Genomic DNA, 9,273 nt, shown 5'->3' with positions numbered 1-9,273 from the left:
ATGTACGACCGTCGAGGACAACCTGGATTTTTCTTTTATCTAAGAAGGATTTAATTATGTTAAGTATTCTACCAGTGATATCGTATGATCTAATTTTCCTGAGGAGACCCTCATGCCATGCCCTGTGAAAAGCCTTAGATATATCTAGAGCTACCGCTCTGCCCTCCTCCGCTTTGTCCAGTGAATGGTATATACGTTCAGAGATTACAGTGAGGATGTCTGCTGTGGAACGGGCTTGTCTAAATCCATATTGTTTGTCAGTCAGAAGTTTAGCATCTGTAAGACTAGAGCATTGTTAATTATGGTCTCAAATATTTTGGCAAAAAGTGGGAGGAAGCTAATGGGGCGATAATTTGATGGGTCAGTTCTTTCGCCAGAATTCTTGAATACTGGTACCACAGAAGCAGTTTTCCAACAGCCCGGAAAGCAGGATTCATTCAGGCATTTGTTGTAGAGTTTGGAGAGAACTGGAGTTACTTCAGCTGAGCACTTTTTTAATAGCACAGTAGGGATGAGATCGGATCCACATGCTTTTGCAGTGTCAAGGTTTTTTATGATAGCATGCACCTGAGCAGGGGTGATTTGTAGATCGTCTAGCGTGGCGTCTGTCCGCAAAGGAAAGTCAGGCAGGGGGGGGGGTTGGAAGGGTCCAGTGTGGAGTTTGAGGCAAACCGATTGGCAAGCATATTAGCCTTGTCGGTTGCTGAGCAAACAACCTCGTGATTGTTGGTTAGTGGGGGAATTGTTGATTGCCCATTATTTACTACACTGTTGTAGATTTTCCAGAAGTCACGTGTTCCTAATTTTTGTGCTTCGATGTGTTTTTTAGTGGTTTCCGTAAATTCTCTCTTAGCTGTCGCTATTTCTTTCTTAACGTTACTTCTAGCTTCTATATACTTCTGTCTGTTGTTTGAACTGGACTTATGTCGGTTAAATCTGTGGTATGCATGCTGCCTTTGAGCAATGGCAGTTGCGCAAGTTGAAGTAAACCATTGGAGAGAGTGGGGCTTGCTATAAAATTTCCGCATGGGAACATGTGCTTCAATTGCCGTTTTGAACCATTCAGTGGTCTCATTTGTGCACTGTTCAGCAGGAAGAGAAAAAAATATTTCCTCATGGGGCATCTCTGATAAGATCTCTGATGGCTTCCCAGTCAGCCTTTTTATAATATCTCGTTGTTTTGAGCACTGGCTCTTCAGTTTTGGGTCTAGAGTTTAGGGCGATTTCGACCATTATCACTACATGATCAGCATTCCCGAGTGGGCTGTCAGCATTTGTTATACAATCCTCGGGAACTGTGGTCAGAAATAGATCTAGAAGTGATGTGTGTTGTTCTTGCTGGTCAGGGAAACGGGTTGGAAACGTAACCATTTGTGATAGGGAGTGAGATATAGCGAAGCTATGTGTTGTACTACCCGCTGCATCTGTGTAAGTATAGAATCCAAGCCAGTTTTTGTGGTGAACATTAAAGTCACCAAATACATGTACTTGTGTGCTAGTGTCGAGGGAGAGAGCTGTGTCTATGCTATCAGAAACTGTTAATTATGGTGCAGTCCTGGGACGAGGGAGAGCGGTAGAGAAAATAAAAGTAGCTAATGTTATGTTGTATGTTTAGTCTAAGGCACATAAAGGCTTGATCGTCTGATTCTAGGTTTGTTTCATTAGTCAAGGGGAGGGTGTTACGAATGTAGACTCCAAGTCCATGCATATGTCTGTCAGAATCCTTATGGCAGAGTGGGAGATAGCTAGGCATGTTAAAGTAGTTAGAGGGGATGGAGGAGTGTAGGTTAGTCTCACTTAGTGCTAAGATATCCGGGGTGTTTGTTAGGAGAAATGCTTCGACATCATTTAAATTAGTTCTAAGCCCATGGATGTTCGTAAATGCACACCTCCAGGGAGAAGGCAGGTTGGTTTTGTTTGAGTTTGGGCCCGGTTTTAGCGTAATTTTTTATTGTACTGTCATCATTTTTTTTTTTTTTTTTTAGAGTTTCAGTTTAGGTAAGGAATGCTGAACAAGTGGTTATGCCAGACATGTGACACAAGCAGACCATCAGTTGTACTGTCATCTACTAGGATTGTGGCCTCGGGATAGCCCACCAGGGATGAGTGCAGGGTCCCTTTCCATGCGTGACATGGCACTACAAACAACCTGATATTATACAACTGTTGATGGAGCAGCCGCTCTAAGTGCTACCAAAGAGTTAGGGTTCATGTACTACCAGTAGGGAACAGCAGCCAGGAACTGTCTATTCGGTACCCTCAACCCATCAGACGATGGTCAACCCAATCTACTTGTACTGGCATTATGGCATTTAAGCACTCCCAAGTGCCCAGTTTAGGGATGGGATGTGTCAGGAATGGGGAAAACGGCGTTCATTGCCCTAGTCAGGAAACAAGATCGACCACTGAAGGTCTGTCGACTTCCTGTGATTTGACCTACGCCTAGCTAATAGGCAAAGAAGGAGTATAGAAGCCGGGCAATAGACAGTGCCTATCTACTCCTTAAGCAGTTTAGGTTTGCAGACCGGTAATTTGTTTGAGGCACTAGCTCTAGGAAGGTTGTCATCCAAGACTGGACAGGCCTTCCTCCTCTTAGGTTTAGCTTCAGAGTTTCCCTTCTCCTAGATGGATGACTTGGGAAGATCTACTGGGTCCATCAGCACCAAGAGGGTTTTCCCCGCACCTGGGTCCTAATCTAGGTATTTCTGCCCCTCCGCATTGGTGGTTAATGTTAACGGGTTAGTTTAAAAGGGTTATATACTCCTCAAAGTGATTACAGGGCATTGCTCTTTCATTGTTTTTTATTGGAGGAGGGGCTGAGTAAGAGTTCATGCAGTGGAAGCAGCTATATTTGCAAACAGGTCTGTTGGAAGGAGTTAACATGGTTTGTTTTTTCCTTGAAGTTAAAAAAAAAAGTTTCCTTTTATTTTTATGTTGGCTTAGGAATAGGATAATGCGTTGCAGAATGGTATGGTATTACAAATTAACTAGAAAAAATTGTACAAGATTTTAGATAGCAGGAGGGTTAAGTTGTATATTCAATAGATACAAGTAATGACATTTGATATGAAATACATTACAATACAGGTATAATTAGGAATAAATTATATGCTATGCCGTATACAGTATGTATAGTACAATAAATAGATATATGGGCATATTTCCAGTAGATGCGAAAATATTGAGATTGTAGGTATTAAGTAGGTTACCATTTCTAATGAAGATGTAGAATAGTTTTTTTTTTTTTTTTAAGTTGTCTACAACTTAAAAACTGCATTTAAAAAAAGAAAGTAACACAATCCGATTTATACTGAAACTGAATTTTATTCAATATTTATTAAAAAAGAAAATTAATTAAAAATGCATAGTTAGTTGCTGCATATAAATATAATGTTGTTTCATGAATTTAGAAAATAAAATTCATTTATTTCGATTATGGATAATTTTAAAAATTATTTATTGAAGTTATGAATATAAAGTGAAACAATGAAGATTATAATTTTGAAAAGTTAAAATATCAACGTATTTGTTGTATAGTAAGCTAGCAGGGTGACCTGATGTTGTCCTGGATTGAATGATGATCAATGAATGTTTCACACTCCCATAGTTTTATTGTCATTGAAATCGGTGAAATCGCCCATTTTTCAATCAAATCAATTGATTGCCTGCTCTAGTTGGGGATCCATTGTGGTGCACCAGCAAGAAGCTCCCATGCCTCTCTCAGTGACAGTTAAAAATACGTTGTAGTCTACATTGCACTGTAGAGAACCTACTGTTTATTTTATAAAATTATTTTTTTATATATAATGGCTTGAATTAAAGTTTAAAATGCAAAACCCTGGTATGATCCGAGACTAGACAATGTTACATTTGTGCTCTCGCAATTGGAGATCGTATTTAACTTGTAATGCACGATGACTATGGACAACTGTCCATGGGAGCGATAGGGTTATAAAATAGCTTCCAAAATTTTATCAACTAGCTTTGTTCGATTTGCCAAACAGTGATGGGACAAATTAATCCACCGTTTTAATTTTTATTTTTGTAGATTTCTTTTCTTTTTTTTTTTTTTAATTTTTATTTGGCAAATATTAATTAAATAATGGAATCAAACTTTTTATCAAAAATGTTACCAATCTTTAATAACGAAAAGAAAAAATCTGTAAAACTCAGATAGCATATTTATAAAGTGCATCAATTACTGCCACTGCTTGGTAAATCAAAAAATAATAAAAGAAATAACTGATAAAATTTGGCAACTGTTTCAATATAAACTTTTTAAACTAACTTATTGTTTGTTTAACTCTATTTCTGCAATAATTTATTATGTTTTAAATTTGTTTATCAGGAATAATAGTGGTCTGAGGATCGACCCATGAGGCACTCCCACATTAATGTTATGCTGCTTAGATGAACGTCCATCAATGGATGGTCCTATTGTCTAAGAAGGATCTAATTATATTTAGTATTCGTCCAGTTATACCATATAATTTGATTTTCATTAGCATCTCTTTATGCCAGACTTTGTCAAAGGCCTTGAATATATCGAGGGCTACAGTCCTGGCTTCACCTGCCTTATCCAGTGCATGGTATATGAGTTTAGAGATGACTCTTAAAATATCTGTAGTAGAACGACATTTCCTAAATCTATACTGCTTGTCAGAAAGAAGATTAGCTTTTGCAAGTGCTTGATTGATTAACACCTCGAAAATTTTAGTGAAGAGGAGGGAGGAGACTTATAGCGCGATAATTGAGAGAGTCAGTCCTTACGCCAGAATTCTTGTAAACTGGTACTACATCTTCCAGCTATTAGGGAAGCAGGATTCAGCAAGGTATTTGGTGTAGAGTTTGAGCATTTCTTAATCAGTATAGCAAAGATGAGATCAAGCCCACACACCTTAGAGGTGTCTAAGTTTTTTATGACATCATGGACATGTGAAGTGCGATTTTCAGATCATCAATTGTGGCTTCTGTCTGCATAGGGAAATTTGGGAGGGAGTTGTTTGTTGGCACTAGGATAGAGTTGGAAGTGAATCGCTCTGCAAGCAGTTCCACCTTTTCGGTTACCGTGCATGCAACCTTCTGGTTGTTGGATAGTGGGGGAATTACTGATTGACCTTTATTCACTAAACTATTATAAATTTCCCAGGAATTTTGAGCATGTTTTCTTTTGGTTGTGATTATTACGCTCTTAGCATCTATAAATTTTTGCCTATTTACATTTGACTTATGATGTATGAGCCGGTGGAGCGCATATATACTAGTAATGGAATGATTCCAATACAATTACTGATTCTGTTCTAAATTCCTGATTCCAATAAACGTACTGATTCCGATTCTTTAAAAATTTATAAAATTTTAATTAGAGATTAATGCTTTTTAAAATGTTTAATTGATAGTACCCCCCCCCCATGTAATGTCTGCATTTATTTTGCAAAACGTAAAAAATATACTTGGAGGAGGCAGGGCATATATTACAAGAATAGACCTTTTAAAATATTCTTCTTATATGTTTTCCTTATAATTGATTTTCATAAACAAAGTCTACAAATTAAGAAAATGATGTAGGAACAGAGTAATTAACAAAATATGTTCTCATGTCAAGAATTAGTTTCTACATAATAATGTTACTATTTAGAAAACCATTCTTAACACGGGGATGAGGCGGGGATTCTGTTAACTATTCTCTGCCTTTTCTCTATGAAAGAAGGTTTATATTTTTATTCCAATTATAAAGATTTGGTTGGTTATTAGATTGACTTACTTTACTGTAAAAATAAAAACAAAATACAAAATAATAATAATAATAATAATAATAACAAGAACAAAAACAAAAAATTTTGTAGATTAACACTTTTAGGCAAATCACTCCTCCAAAATAAGATTTTACCTATTTTTGAATGATAAAAAGGGGGAGGGACCCCCCCCCAAAAAAAAAACAATAATTCAAGAATTTTGCATTGGAAATCAGTTTTGTATATAAATCTAACATAAAATGATCATCATTTTCATCCCATTCTAAGTTTTTAGGGATATTCATGAAGTTTTTTTTTTTTTTTTTTTTTTTTTTTACCACTAGTCTTATCTAATCCCTCAAAAATCGAAAATTAAACAAATTAATCGTAAAAAATGATATTTTTGCACAATTATTGACATTTCTTTTTATATATGTTTACCAGCATTGTTATCACGGATCATTGTGCAGGACTTACAAGCAGCCATTTTTTGTTCTAACTGAACAGAATGGACACTTCGTTTTGAAAAAAACAAACAAACTTTTAAACACAAATAAACTTATCCAGATAGGTAGAAGAGTAACTTATCTTGGATGTAGTAACATATATTTGCTGCATATTTGTTTTTTCATCTCATTTGTTACATTAACAAATATTTAAATCTCATTCTTTTTTTGGGAAAAGGGTATGTTGAAAAGTGTATAATTTCATTTTTTTAATTCGACAAACTTCTAAAAGAATATTTGGAAAACTCAATTGTAAAAGTGATATTCTTCTGAAGATTGAAGGTTCAATCCTCAGTGTTGGCGACCAAAAAACACAATTGCGAATTACTTAGGACCTCTATCCAGTTATGGCTGACGGAATGAGAGCACACTACCCCCATGAAGTAAATAAAGGATTCCATTAAAAATTCTGTCTAAATTCTTGAGTTTGACAAGATACATCTGAAGAAGGTTGTAGGTTTTATCGACCGAAACGTTGTGAAAATCACACTCAAGATGAGATCAGTAGTTCAATGAATACAAATAATACAAATAACCAATCCTCATCTCAAATAACAAAAACGAAAGCTGATTATCACAAAAACAGGGGATGCCTCTAGTTCATTTCAGTAAATGATATGAGGGCGGGAGTGGAGGTGGAGGAGGATTAAACATAGCCATGTTCCTCAACCAAATGGGAAATACTAAATGTCAAAAACGGGAAATCGTGACAGCGTACAAAAAAAAAATTTTTTTTTCCAATAAACTAGCAAGACATAGAAATTTCACAGTTGCATCTTGTGTCCATTGCATGCTGCTGCCGTGTTTATCTTTTTTTTTTTTTTATGGAAATCACTCAAGACAAGGCATGAATCCACTTTATGTAAGGAGCTAACAAGAACAAAAGATGATTATTGCAAAGACAAAAGATGCCTATTGAGCTTAGTCTTAAAAAGACCAAGGCTGTGGGTAGAAGGAAAACTGTGAGCCAGAAGAGAGTTCCACAACCTTGCAGTGCTTGGAAAAAAGCTATTGGAATAGAAAGCTGGATTACAATGAAGTATAAAAACAGTAAATTGATGGCGACCACTAGATCAAGGAGTACAAGCGAGCTGGAACAAAGGAAGCAAGGAATAAATCAGTCAATTGTAAAGAAGACATGCCTTAATAGTATTTATAGAAAAGACTGAGACTAGCAACATCACGTTTGTGAGAGAGATGATGATGCAGAGAAGAAGAAAGGTGGGGGCTGCAATCAAATTACAGATATATTTCTGCACCTTTTCAAGAACCCTCAAATGGGACGGAGATTCGCCAGCTTAAATATGATAATATGGTCTGATAGTAGATCTGTAGAGAAAGAAAATAGTCTTAAGTCTGAGAAAGTGTTTGAAGCAATAGAGAGAATCGACTTTATGCATATATATTCGGTCTGTGCAAAAGGTTTTACTGATTTTAAATTTCATCTTGAAAATATTTATAGTAATAACGACCTTTGCTTTCTATAACTTGATTCCATCTGTCAAGGAGTTTAGAAATGCCTCGCTTGCAAAATTCTTTAGGTTTCGACGTGAAATATAAATCCAACTCCTGTCCAATCTCCTTGTACTGTTAATGTAAGGCCAACTAAATGGTTTTGTAATCCTCGAAAAATGATAACTCGAGGAAGGCAGGCCAGGAGAATATGCAGAATAAGGCAAGATTTCTCAAGTAAATTTCCCTAAGAGATCGTTGGTCAGTAGTGCTGTGTAAAGACAAGCATTATCATGATGGAAGATGATTCCTTTTGTTGATATATGCATGAAATAAACACATAAATTTATTATTAATGCCATATACATCAGCACTGCTGCTGTTGTAACTGTTTCCTATACACATGCAGAACATCAATGCATGTATATTGAATGTATATATGTAGAATTCAACACTGTATCGAAAGAAGATTATGTCAGGTAATATTTTTGGTGGGTCACCCTTTATTTCATCTCTTATTCTAAAAGCAATATTATTTATCGAATTTGGGTCAAAGTGCATAAGAATAAGATAAGATAACGATATCTAAGATGCGATTTTCTCCTTTAATCCTGTAAGAGTGTCAAAAAAGAGGACACCTGCTTGAAAAATTTTGTTAGTGCTTTTTTCCGATTAAAAAGAAAAATGAAGAAAGCACCTTACTTTAAAAAATTAAATGCTTATTACATTCTTTGATTTAAAATGGGTTATCTCCCTTGTTGATTTTTATTTTCAGGTAATTTAAAAATGCTCCATATTAGTAGTTTCGGTGGAACGAACTGGAGCTGAACTTGGAACACCCAGGTTGTCAGTCTGTGTCATTAACCATTAAACCACTGTCACATTCGGTCACCACAGTAAGAAACCCCATCCAGAAGAACAATACAGGAAATGATGAAACCAGAAACAAAAAAAACAGGAAAGAAAAGTGGTAAGAGAAAGAGCTGCATGGACGATTCATAAAAATGACAAGAGAAGAGAATCATGGAAACACCTAGGTGTGGCTAAGAAAAGGACACATGAACAGAGAAACAACTCTACTGATAGCTGCATAAAACAATGCGATTAGAACTAACCACATTAAAGCTAAAATAGATAAAACACAAGAAAACAGTAAATGTAGACTCTGTGGACAAAGAGACAAAATGATGAACCACATAAGTGAATGCAGTAAACTAGCCCAAAAGAAATATAAGGACAGACACTGTTGCGTGAGGAAAGCAGTATACTGGAAACTCTGCATCTCAAACATGCTGACAAATGGTTACAAACACAAACTGGAGATAGTAGAGGAAAATAAAAACCACAAAATCTTTTTGAACATGAAGGTACAAATAGATAAACCCAAGAAAACCGTAAATAGAAAAAAAGTTTGTTTTTTTTAATCCTTAAAAGTTTTGTAAATATTTAATATTAAAGAAAATGTTTTGTAAATATATATTTTTTCTTTTAAATCTTTAAAAGTTTTGTAAATATATTTTTAAAAAATCTTCCTTGTGAACCTTCGCCCATGTTTACTATTTGACGTGTTTACAAACAAC

The sequence above is a fragment of the Euprymna scolopes genome, chromosome 2 (genome assembly GCF_053919585.1).
Source record: "Euprymna scolopes isolate OS-2025 chromosome 2, ASM5391958v1, whole genome shotgun sequence".
Lineage (NCBI taxonomy): Eukaryota > Metazoa > Mollusca > Cephalopoda > Sepiida > Sepiolidae > Euprymna > Euprymna scolopes.
Note: the sequence above shows the minus strand (reverse complement) of the source record.